The sequence below is a fragment of the Scyliorhinus torazame genome, chromosome 2, assembly GCF_047496885.1.
Source record: "Scyliorhinus torazame isolate Kashiwa2021f chromosome 2, sScyTor2.1, whole genome shotgun sequence".
Classification (NCBI taxonomy): domain Eukaryota; kingdom Metazoa; phylum Chordata; class Chondrichthyes; order Carcharhiniformes; family Scyliorhinidae; genus Scyliorhinus; species Scyliorhinus torazame.
Genome location: NC_092708.1, coordinates 325,008,258 through 325,020,555, shown reverse-complemented (window position 1 = coordinate 325,020,555; position 12,298 = coordinate 325,008,258). Strand labels below are relative to the sequence as shown.

General features: G+C 47.3%; 1 long non-coding RNA gene across 4 annotated transcripts in view; it reads left to right on the top strand.

Annotated features, from left to right (window-relative positions):
* The window catches only part of LOC140400717 (uncharacterized), a 72,838-nt gene extending 64,200 nt beyond the window's left edge, over positions 1-8,638 (top strand). For all 4 annotated transcript variants that reach the window (XR_011938093.1, XR_011938092.1, XR_011938090.1 and 1 more), the window contains 2 exons: positions 7,882-8,000; positions 8,130-8,638. This is a non-coding gene — a long non-coding RNA (uncharacterized lncRNA). The remainder of the gene's footprint in view (positions 1-7,881; positions 8,001-8,129) is intronic.
* The last annotated feature ends 3,660 nt before the right edge of the window (positions 8,639-12,298 follow it).

The window sequence follows — 12,298 nt, the reverse complement described above, 5'->3', positions numbered from 1 at the left end:
ACTGTGCATGTGTGCATTGGCGCCGGCTCCACTGCGCATGTGCAGACCCGCGGCGCCCATCTAACACCGGGATCGGCAGCTGGAGCGGTGTGGGTCTCTCCAGTGCTGTGCTGGCCCCTGTAGGGGTCAGAATCGCTGCACCTGAGGCCATGTTGACGCCGTCGAGAAACACAACGGCATTTACGGCAGCGTCATCGCTTAGCCTCAGGATCAGAGAATCCCGCCCACATTTTTCAAATCTTTTTGTCTTGCACTCAACAGGACAATCGCATGAATACCAATATCAGGAGATACCACAACTTTATACTGTTTGAGAAGAGGTGCTTATTAGTTGGCAAGTGGAATCTGATTGGCAGGGGCGCTGTCATGGAGAATGCACCAGTTGATGGTGACTGGCAGTTAATTGCTGAGCATCGTTTGAAATTTAAACCCAGCAGCTTAGACCATAAGGCCATAAGACAGAGGAGCAGAATTAGGCCATTCAGCCTATTGAGTCTGCTCCGTCATTCAATCATGGCTGATATTTTCTCATCCCCATTCTCCTGCCTTCTCCCCATAACCCCTGATCCCCTTATTAATCAAGAACCTATCTTAAAGGCACTCAGTGATTTGGTCTCCATAGCCTTCTGCGGCAAACAGCTCCACAGATTCACCACCCTCTTGACCATCAGCATCATTTGGGCAGCACGGAGGCATTGTGGTTAGCACCACGGTTTCACGGCGCCAGGGTCCCAGGTTCAATTCCCGGCTTGGACCACTGTCTGTGCGGAGTCTGCATGTTCTCCCCGTGTCTGCGTGGGTTTCCTCCGGGTGCTCCGGTTTCCTCCCACAGTCCAAAGATGTGCAGGTTTGGTGGATTGGCCATGCTAAATTGCCTTTAGTGTCCAAAAACATTAGGTGGGTGTTATAACCTGCCTGCTTACCATTGGCGGGGGAGTAATGACAATCCCACAATCCTGTGGGAGTATGAGCTTCCCCAATGAGGGGGGCGGAGAAATCATTTGCAGACTCCCTGTATAAATAAAGCTGGCCAGTTTGGAACAAGCAGGAAGGAGTAAGCAGCAAGTGAGGTTGATGCTGTTATATGTGTATATGTTATTGTAAATAAATGTTATTTATTGTATCCTTGAAACTTGTGCTGGATTCTTTGTGGCCCTCACAAAAGTGGGGTTACTGGATTACGGGGATAGGTTGGAAGTGTAGGTTTAAATGGGTTGCTCTTTCCAAGGGCTGGTGCAGACTCGATGGGCCATATGGCCTCCTGTTGCACTGTAAATTCTATGATCAGCTTGACCCTGATTAGTCAAGTCCCTGTGGAATAAAAAAAAAATACATTTAGAGTGCCCAATTATTTATTTCCAATTAAGGGGCAATTTAGCATGGCCAATCCACCTAACCTGCACATCTTTGGGTTGTGGGGGTGAACCCCACGCAGACACGGGGAGAATGTGCAAACTCCACACGGACAGTGACCCAGGATAGGAATTCGAACCTGGGTCCTCAGCGCCATAGGCAGCAGTGCTAACTGTGCCAACCTTTTGCCCTATGGAATGAACCAGCGAATGGCTATCACTTATTTTTTTTAGCTGAAACAGGAGCAATATACAATTTTTGTACATGTGTATGAAGAACAGAACCATGTGTATTAATTAATATAATTTTTTATATAATTAAATATAATTATATAATTTTTTCCCCTTTTTTAAATTTAGAGTACTCAATTCTTTTTTTTTCATTTAAGGAGCAATTTAGCGTGGCTAATTTACCTACTCAGCAAACGATCAATGGTTGAGTTAGTGGTATCTATTGAGTCAATCTCAATCAGATCAGTTTCCCATTGGTCAATCTCAAATTTTTTTTTAATGACTCCACCTTTCTCAATCTGTTACAATTCACAGCCAGTGACATTTCCAAGAAACTGACATTTCCCTTTGACCATCACTTGCCTTTCCACTTTTTCTGCAGCTTCCAAGCCTACATGCTGTCGCAGCCACCTGTAATCCTTCACAAATTTCACTCCCTCTGTTAATTTAAAAAGAGAATTTTTTTTTGTTCTGGTTTTTTTTGTTTTTTGAAATTTTTTATTTAAAACAGATTTGTAACATTTACAGAGAAAAAAGAAGGCCATATACAAAAGCCGTAACATATTGAAAACGAACAGTGGGAAAGAATAAACATATTAATAAGGCACTTCCCCTACCACGTGTTCAAACTAATGTGGCTCTAACCCCCCCCCACCCCGGGTGCTGCTGCTGTCGGTTTCCCACGCTGTTCCCTGCAAGCAACTTTCTCCCCCGGGGGATCCCTGATCACCCCCCCCCCCCCTTGCCCACCTAAGTCCTCTCCGCTCTCCTTCCCGGCTGCCCTCCCCCCCACCGCCCCCCGAGGCATGACCTGACAGGTCCGCCCCGCGCTTGGCCCTAGCCCGCCACTTCTACTCTCCCTGGTGCCCCCTGACCTACGCTAGCTACGCTGACCCCTGCCCTTGGCGCCTGACTGTCTCCCGCCCAAGTGCTCGGGCCCTCACCCCACACACCAAGGACCCATTAACCTGATTGTATCTCCCCGTGCTTTCAAGTCCCTTAACCAGCCCCTAGCCCATCCCCCCATCAGAGGCCCCGATCTCCCGCCAAAAGATACCAAGTGCAGGGCCCCCCCTGCAGGGCCCCTCTCTTCCCCCCCCTCACCCCTCGTTGCAATCTCCCAAAATCACCCTAAGCAGTGCGCCCTCCAGCCCCCTGCTCTCTGTCCAGGCTGAAAACAATCTTAAATAAAACATTACAGTACAGGATAATTTAACAGACCGCCGCCACACAAAAGCTCTGTGAGCCCAGAGTCCTTTAGTTCAAGTCCAGCTTCTTCTTTTAATAAAAGTCAAAGTCCATTCCTAGTCAGAGCAAGTTAGGTTAACAGACCGCCGCCACTGTAGAGCACTGAAAAAACTAAGTGCCCGTTAGTTCAAGTCCAGCTTCTCTTTAATGAAGGCCCAAACCTGTTCTGGTGTCTCGAAGTAGTGATGGAGTTCCTCAAACGTGACCCAAAGCTTCGCAAGATACAGCATTCCAAACCTCACCTGCTTTTTGTAGAGAGCTGCCTTTACCTTGATGAATCCTGCACGTCTCTTGGCCAGCTCCGTTCCCATGTCCTGGTAGATGCGCACCTCACAGTTCTCCCATCTGCTGCTCCTTTCCACCTTGGCCCATCGCAGCACACGGTCCCTGTCGGCAAGCCGGTGAAAGCGAACCACCAAGGCCCTCGGTCGGTCGCCAGTCCTGGGCTTCCTTGCGGGGGCTCTATGCGCCCCATCCAACTCCAGGAGTCGAGGGAAGGCATCCGGTCCCATCAACGCCCCGAGCATACCCATCACATATGCACCCACATCCGATCCCTCATAGCCCACGGGGAGGCCAACGATCCTCAGGTTCTGCCTCCTGGCTCTATTCCTCAGCTCTTCAAGCTGCTCCTGCATCCTCCTCTGGCGGGAGTTCAGCTCCTCCACCTCGTGCTCCAGCTCCGTTACCGTGTCCGCCTGGGTGGAGAGCTTCACCTCAACCTCCCTTAGTGCCTTCTCTTGGACGACCTGCGCCTCGACCATTCTGTCCATCACCGCCCTCATCGGGTCCAACGTGTCCCTCTTCAGTTCGGTGAAGCAGTTCCTAAAAAACTCCATCTGCTGCTCCCTTGGCCAGTGAGCCTCCGCTCCCTGTTCCCTGCCGTCCGCCATGCTTCGCCGCCCGGTCTGGGGTCCCCGCTGCTCCTGCTTCGAACTTCGCCGCTCCACTCGACCACTTCTGGTCCAACTGTTCATACCCCGGGGGGAAAACCTCTTCCTTTTGTCTCCTCCACCGATTCAGGTAGTCAGGTCCCGAAAAAATCCTGTGAAACAGGTCCGTTTGCCCATCGCGGGCGGGAGCGATCCGACCTGCGACCTGCTTCCTCGAGGGCGCCACCAGAAGTCAACAGAGAAAATTTATGATAATATTTAGCACACTGTAGAACTAGCACCACTTCTTTTTTTGGAGAATCGAATTGGATGCATGTGCTGTGTGATTCGACAGCATTGGTGGAAGAGAAGACGGAAAGTGACTTGATAATAAACTGTGAAAGTTGATACAGTAGACACAAAGACAGTTCCACTTGCACAAAGACCAGAAATAGAGAACATAGATACAGGATAATCTCCAATAAATTTCCATAACCACAATTGTATCATGGAATCATAGAATATCTGCAGTACAGGAGGAGGCCTTTCAGCCCATCGAGTCTGCACTGACTCTCCAAAGGAGCACCGTACCTCAGTCCACCCTATTCTTGTATCCCCACTTATCCTTTTGGACACTAAGATGTAATTTATCATGAGTGATCCACCTAACCTGCACAACTTTGGACTGTGGGAGGAAACCGGAGCACCCGGAGGAAACCCACACAGGGAGAACGTGCAAACTCCACACAGAGAGTCACCCAAGGCCGGAATTGAACCCGGGTGCCTGGCGCTGTGAGGCAGCAGTGCTAACCACTGTGCTGCCTCGCTATCTCATGGAGTAGTTGAGGAAACCAGCATGGAAACATTTAAGGTGAAGCTATGTAAATACATGAGACAGGAAAAAAAGGAGGCTATGTTGATGGGGTTAGAAGAAGATTGGGAGGAACCACATGTGGAGCATGAACCTGTTGGGTCAAAAGGCATGTTTCTATGCTGTAAATGCTATGCAATTAGGAGTATTATATATTTTATTTCTATTTATGAATCATTTACATGTACACACATTCATATACATTAATTCAATGCATGCACACTTGAATAAAATTAGATGGTGATATTTAATTAAATCAGAATGCATTTTTAAAGTGTTAATAGGGGATAATAGCTTCAGATTAGTTCTAACATAGAATGCAGCTGGACATTGTCATGAGATAATTCTACTTTTTACACTGCGTTGTCCCTCAAAACTATGATCAAAGTCCTTTGCATTTCATAGATTTAGATTTGTCCCAGGTACAGTGAGTATTGTTCTGCATAGTCCAAGCAAATTGCTCCATACATGATGTTGCTCTTTTTAGCCTTAGTTTATTAGCTCTGATTACGTCACCTTTGCTCACGAGTCGCCAGGTATCTTTCTGATACCGCCATGTGGTTCAAGTTCAAGTTATGATTAATAAATCAGCACACCGCTTAGTAAGATTGAATTCAACGGTCATTTATTATATACAACAAGTAATGTTTACACAATAATCCTACTATCTATATAATAAACCTATCACTACTGGCCAATACTTAACTTTAGGAAGAGCCCACCAGGTCAGGGAAACAAATGGCTTATCCAATCGGATCTGGCCCGCGGGATTCAAAAGGCTGATACAGGTCGATGGCTAGGAGTCTTTATCGGATAGCGATCGCTGGATTCAAACTTACAGTTGCCGGTTGCTGTTCTTGCGAAGGTCTCGAGCAGGCGAAGAAGGGAGAGAGAGAGAGAGATCTGAACTTGGCCCCTCACTTTATAGGGCCCAGGGGCTTCCCGCCTCCCGGGGCGGCCCTTGACCCTGAGTCCCAAGTCATTGGACTTGTTCCCAATCACTGGGTTCGATACGTCCAATTGCGAGGCGATTCCCCGATCGGGGGGTAGTCGTTCACCTGCCTTTGTTTCGGCCACTGCAGGCGCCGACAGGTCTGGCCTGGTATTCAATTGCTAATATGTTGCAATTGTTCCCGGGGATAGCCGATTAAACTGTAGATGTCTGGGTTGATGGGCTGTTAAGAGTCCTGAGTATAACTGCAAATGAATAGCCCTGAGTATCGATCTGGGCTGACTTCCCCAGAGCCGAATATGATATTCTGCCTGCAGCTGTCCGTTTGTGTCTTGTTACCTGCTTTTCCCATCAGCCTTTCCGGGTAGCCATTTAAAATCGGGTTTTGGCCAAATTAATCGGGAAGCAGCCATTTTATGTGGCTACAATGAGCACATAGAACATAAAATAAATACATGAGGATACAGAATGAAAATACATAAACATAGACAATGAACGAAGTATACAGTATAGAAGTTTGACGTACATATTCTGAGGACTTGCCAGATGAAACAGATAGGCGCAGGGGCAGCACAGTGGCGCCAAAGACCCAAGTTCGATCCGACCCCGGGTCACTGTCCGGGTGGAGTTTGCACATTCTCCCAGTGTCTAAGTGGTTCTCACCCCCACGACCCAAAGATGTGCAGGTCAGGTGGATTGGTCATGCTACATTGCCCCTTAATGGAAAAAAAATAATTAGGTACTCTAAATTTAAATTTAGAAAAAGCAGACAAGCACTCAGATGTTTTGATTAATGATCTTTGAGGATGATGTCTGCAATAGTGTAAGTACATCGTCAGACCACCATCATCACCCCATTCTAGCCAGACAGCCCACGTCAAAATCTACCCTTTGATCTGTACTGGGTTAACTGTTCCCAGCCATGCAATTGGTTGGGGTTGGATTTGTGGACAGATGTAGTGTTGGAGGGGAATTAGACTCAATGTCCCTCAAGTCTTTCTTTTAGAATGTGTATCAAATGCCAGGTATCAATGCCTGCTGTTGGGATACATATATGTGAGTAAACCTGGCCGAATGAATTGGTACCATACGAGATCTGCATTTGTGAACCCACATTCTACTGCTTCAAGGTACAGTGCATCAGGGTGCCAATTGACTGTGATTGTGCCACTTACGATGAACTGTTTAAAAATTATGAAAGATCATGAAGCTGCTGGTTATTTTTGTCATAAGAGCTATACGCCACAGAACTCTGAAAAACCTGCAACAACACTGATAACCATTGCTCCATGGTTGCATTAGGAAGGATTGTCATGTCTGATGCAGTAATTCAGGGCAGAACGCTATGTTGGCTACTTCCACTGACAATGTTGAATTTGAAAATGAAATGAAATGAAAATCGCTTATTGTCACAAGTAGGCTTCAAATGAAGTTACTGTGAAAAGCCCCGAGTCGCCACATGCTCGGGGAGGCTGGTACGGGAATTGAACCGTGCTGCTGGCCTGCCTTGGTCTGCTTTCAAAGCCAGCGATTTAGCCCAGTGTGCTAAACCAGCCCCTGTAATTTATGCCCATTGTGCCAATTTGAGGGCAGTTTTGCGCCGCAGGTTGGAGGGGAGGGGGAGACACAGCAACCTGGGATCAATTTGAACAAAAGTCCCATGTGTGGCAGGATGATGTTTAAACCAACACCACCCTGTCCTTCTAAGCAGTTATCCAGAAAAATGATTTTTGACTGCAAGCAAAGTAGAAATTTTGAATCAATGTCCTGTACACGTGTCCATGGAAACCATAACTGAAATTGCCAGTTGGTCAAAATTTGGCACCGATTTTGTGTTGCAGAATTTCATCCTATGGGGAGTAGATTAAAGTTGCCAAACCTCAATTCATTTGTAACTGTGTCATGGACAGAATCTCTGAGTTCCTTTTTAGTGCCAGTGATCAATATACAGTATGTAAAGGTGTGTGCTTTCCTATCCTCAAGAGTGGTTGTCCTAATTTAAATAATTGCCTGCTGCAAGCCTCTTGGGTTTTAATTATTACCATACACTTTCCAAGGATGGCTCACTCACTCGACTCACACACACCAAGACTAGATACAGGCGAAGGTAAAACAATACAATTACAATTTATGATTGTCTCAGGCTCTTTTGTGGCAATCCTGTTGTTTCTTAGATGTGTTGAAGTGAAGGTTTTACAAAGCAGAGGATTCTCAGTAAACTATGAGGCTTCTTTGTAATCAAACGTTTTGGTTCTTAGGTGATCTTGAAGTCCACACAGGTTGGGGAGGGAGGGAGGACTTTTTCTCCTAGTTACAAGGAAGTGCTGTTTATAACTTTCTTTTGGTGACTTGCAGATGGCTTTCTGATGGAACTTTGCAGAACAACTTCTTGCTGTTATCTTGAAAGCAAACAGAAAACATGGCTGACTCATCACATGACCTTTTACAGGTCCAAAGTCCTTTTCCTAAATAAGGCAAGTGGCTAGGTTGATTATACATCCCGTGTTTTGGATTTCACATCTCAAGAGTTTGAGACAGCCAGTGTTTTTGCATCGGTGTGACCCATTCAATTTGAATATTAACTCCTTTGAATTGATTTTCAGGCAAAAGCATCAAGTCAACATCAGTCTGGAAGGTTTCTTTTGCTCCCTCTTGAGACAGTGGAGTATTTCAATCCACAAGAAGAGTCAAGTGACCCTCGTTTAGTCATCTTTTTGCAGCCATTTGTAGTCAGTGTAGTTTGAAGTTCAAGACATGACACCTATTATTCGAATAAATTTGGGGCGGGATTCTCCAAATCGTGAACGGGCACCTGGGAGTACCGATTCTGGCCCCTACAGGGGGCCAGCACGGCGCTGGAGTGGTTCACGCTGCTCCAGCCTCCCATCCAGGCACGAACTGTGTGCCGCGGGATCCGCGCATGCGCAGTGGCACCGGTGCCAACCCGCGCATGCGCAGTGACCTCCCTCAATGTGCCAGCCCCGATGCAACATGGCGCGGGAGTTCAGGGGCCGGCACAGAAGAAAATAGGCCCGGAGAGCGAGAGGTCGGCCCGCCGATCGGTGGGCCCCGATCGCGGGCCAGGCCCCATCGGAGCCCCCCCTCCCCCCCCCCCCCCCCCCTCACAGGCCGGCCTCCGACTCTGCGCGCAGAGTGCCGGCTGCGACCAGGCGTGGACGGCGCCGGTGGGACTCTGCCTTCTTAGAGCGGCCGCTCGGCCCATTCGGGCCGGAGAAACGGCAGCCCGGCCGCGTAGAGCGGCCCGCGACCGGCGCCGCGCCGATTCTCTGCTGCGCGGGGAATCGCGTGCCGGCATCGGGGCGGCGTGGCACAGTTGCGGGTTTCTCCGACCCGGCGCAAGGCTGGGAGAATCCCGCCCTCAGTGACCTGGATTTACAAAAATAACTAACGATATAGCTGGAATTAAATACTGCAATAAATATGTTACAGGAATTGTCCAATTAATTTGCAAAATGTGCCAATGGTGTCTTTCTAAAATAAACCATTTAAAGTAGAAACTATTATACAAAATGATTTCATTCTATGAGAATTGGTGCTACTGTGCTTATTATTGCATACAGACTTTGGCCGTAACTTCCGCAGAATGGCAATCTCCTGCAGAGGATACCGGAAGTTTGCAGAGGGATTTGGATAGGCTAAGTGAATGGGCTAGGGTCTGGCAGATGGAATACAATGTTGACAAATGTGAGGTTATCCATTTTGGTAGGAATAACAGCAAAAGGGATTATTATTTAAATGATAAAATATTAAAACATGCCGCTGTGCAGAGAGACCTGGGTGTGCTAGTGTATGAGTCGCAAAAAGTTGGTTTACAGGTGCAACAGGTGATTAAGAAGACAAATGGAGTTTTGTCCTTCATTGCCAGAGGGATGGAGTTTAAGACTAGGGAGGTTCTGCTGCAATTGTATAAGGTGTTCGTGAGGCCACACCTGGAGTATTGTGTTCAGTTTTGGTCTCCTTACCCGAGAAAGGACGTAGTGGCGCTGGAGGGTGTGCAGAGGAGATTCACTAGGTTAATCCCAGAGCTGAAGGGGTTGGATTACGAGGAGAGGTTGAGTAGACTGGGGCTGTACTCGTTGGAATTTAGAAGGATGCGGGGCGATCGTATAGAAACATATAAAATTATGAAGGGAATAGATAGGATAGATGCGGGCAGGTTGTTTCCACTGGCGGGCGAAAGCAGAACTTGGGGGCATAGCCTCAAAATAAGGGGAAGTAGATTTAGGACTGAGTTTAGGAGGAAACTTCTTCACCCAAAGGGTTGCGAATCTATGGAATTCCTTGCCCAGTGAAGCAGTTGAGGCTCCTTCATTAAATGTTTTTAAGATAAAGATAGATAGTTTTTTGAAGAATAAAGGGTTTGGTGTTTGGACCGGAAAGGGAGCTGAGTCCGAAAAAGATCAGCCATGATCTCATTGAATGGCGGAGCAGGCTCAAGGGGCCAGATGGCCTACTCCTGTTCCTAGTTCTTATGTCAGAGCTTGCACTGTCCCCTTATGTCCGACGGGGAGTCAGTGCTGGAACCCTCCCCTACGCTTAACATGATTGACCACCTCCTCTCAGAGTGCCATCCAGCGAGCCACTTGTGTAACCTTCGCTTTGCACACTTACTCCTGCCCAGATCACGAGTCCCTAGACCCCAGACCACTGCCAGAAATTTTAGGGAGGTTGTGCTCAGCTGTCTTCCGCTCATCCAGTTAGTTAGCCTCTTGCCACGAAAGGGTCCAGTGAAGCCCTGCTCTTTACTGTTTGATTGTTGGCAGCTGCCTTTATGGTACTGACTCTCCTGGGGTACAGGCAGGCTGTTCTGATTGCAGGACATCCAGCCTAAAAATTATCCCCTTAGACAGGCCACCTGATCTTTTGAGGAGACACTTCAGAGTTCAGGGACCATCAAGTATTACCATGACTTACATGGCTAATCCCTCCTTTGAGATAGCCTTCAGCTGTCAAGCAAGAGGCTTGTCACAGCCAAAGGAGTATGAAATGGAATGTCAACCACAACAAATTTAGAAAAGGCAGACTGCAACATTGAAACCACACAGTTGATTGGAACGTCAAAGGGGGGTGAAAAGGACTTTCGCGAGACAAGCTGCAGCATGGCTCTGTCCTGAGAGTTTGGTAGGGCAGATAGGCTGCAGCTGTGGTTAGCCCTGTTATGGGTGTCCATAAGATCTAGGTGGCTTGAATGCCTCACATATTAAAAACTTGCACCCCCCCCCCCCAACAACCCTGTGGCAACCTCCCAACCTGGCCCTCTCCAGCTCCCTTAAAGGGCCCCCCTCCCTTAAAGGACCCCCTCGCCAGCACGGAGCCATCAGCTACAGTGCCCTTGAGTTGCATGGAGGCAAGTGGAGTGGGCTACTCATCTCCTTTCTCCCTCTATGTCCATGGCACCTAGTCCCCGCTTTTGTAGAGTAGTACAAAATGGCTGAATTACTTCCCACCGTGGGCTAGGGAGGAGGGGGGGCGGGGGGGGGGGGGGGGCTCTCGGGCAGCCACTGCATTATAATTTATTGTGATTAAAATGAATGCAAATGACGTGTGATCAGTTTCTTGTCCTTTCTGGGTGAGAGCCTGATGACGGCAGCTGGAGCAGGCCAGGAGAATGGCAAACCGTTTGGCACCCGTCAGAGTTCTTCGGCTATTGTCCCGACATGGGGGGATTGGCGCTGGGGGCAACTTGGCCAGACAATTGCCCCCTATGTTTTTTAAGGGCATAAAAACTGAGCTGGCTAAAGTGATTTGGCAAATTAGGTTAAGGGATAGGTCAATAGAGAGATGTAGTGGCAAACAATTAAGGGGATATTTTTGAATGCACAGAATGGATACATTCCAACTAGTAAGAAAAAGTCCAATGGTCGGACCCGCCATCTGTGGTTAACTAGAAAGGTTAACGATAGTGTCAAACTTAAAGAGAAAACATACAATTCTGCCAAATAGGTCAGATTAGAGAGAATATAAGGAATCCTTTAACTAAAAGATTAATAAGAAGGAAAAAAATTAGAGTACGAGAGAAAGCTAGAAATATAAAACCAGATCGTAAGAGTTTTAAAAAGGAGTTAACAAAATGAGCATTGGTCCTATAGAAAGTGAGTCTGGAAAATTGGAGATGGCAGATAAATTGAACAGGTATTGCAAGTTGAGGGCTGCATTTGTATGAATTCATTCTGTAACTTCATAATGAGCCAACCCTTCCAGAGTATTACTACTAGAGTAATGCACCAATATTGTACATTGTCTTCCCTCTTGAAGATTACTTTTATTTTTGTTCAGCTATTTGACAATTATAATTGATAGTCTTGAAAGCAGTGGATCTCATAGAGACTTATAAAATTCTAACAGGACCAGACAGGGTAAATGCAGGGAAGATGTTCCCAATGATGGGTGTGTCCAGAACCAGGGGTCACAGTCGGAGGATTCAGGGTAAACCATTTCGGACAGAGATGAGGAGACATTTCTTCACCCAAAGAATGATGAGCCTGTGCAATGGATTACCACAGGAAGTAATTGCTGCTAAATCATTGCAAAAAATTCAAGAGGGAGCTAGATATAGCACTTGGGGAGAATGGGATCAAAGGCTATGGGGAGAAAGCAGGATTAGGCTATTGAGTTGGATGATCAGCCATGATCGTGATAAATGACGGAGCAGGCTCGAAGGGCCAAAAGGCTTCCTCCTGCTCCCATCTTCTATGTATCTATGGAACGATGGGCAATACCTGATCAATCAGAATTGTTGGGGCTGCTTCTC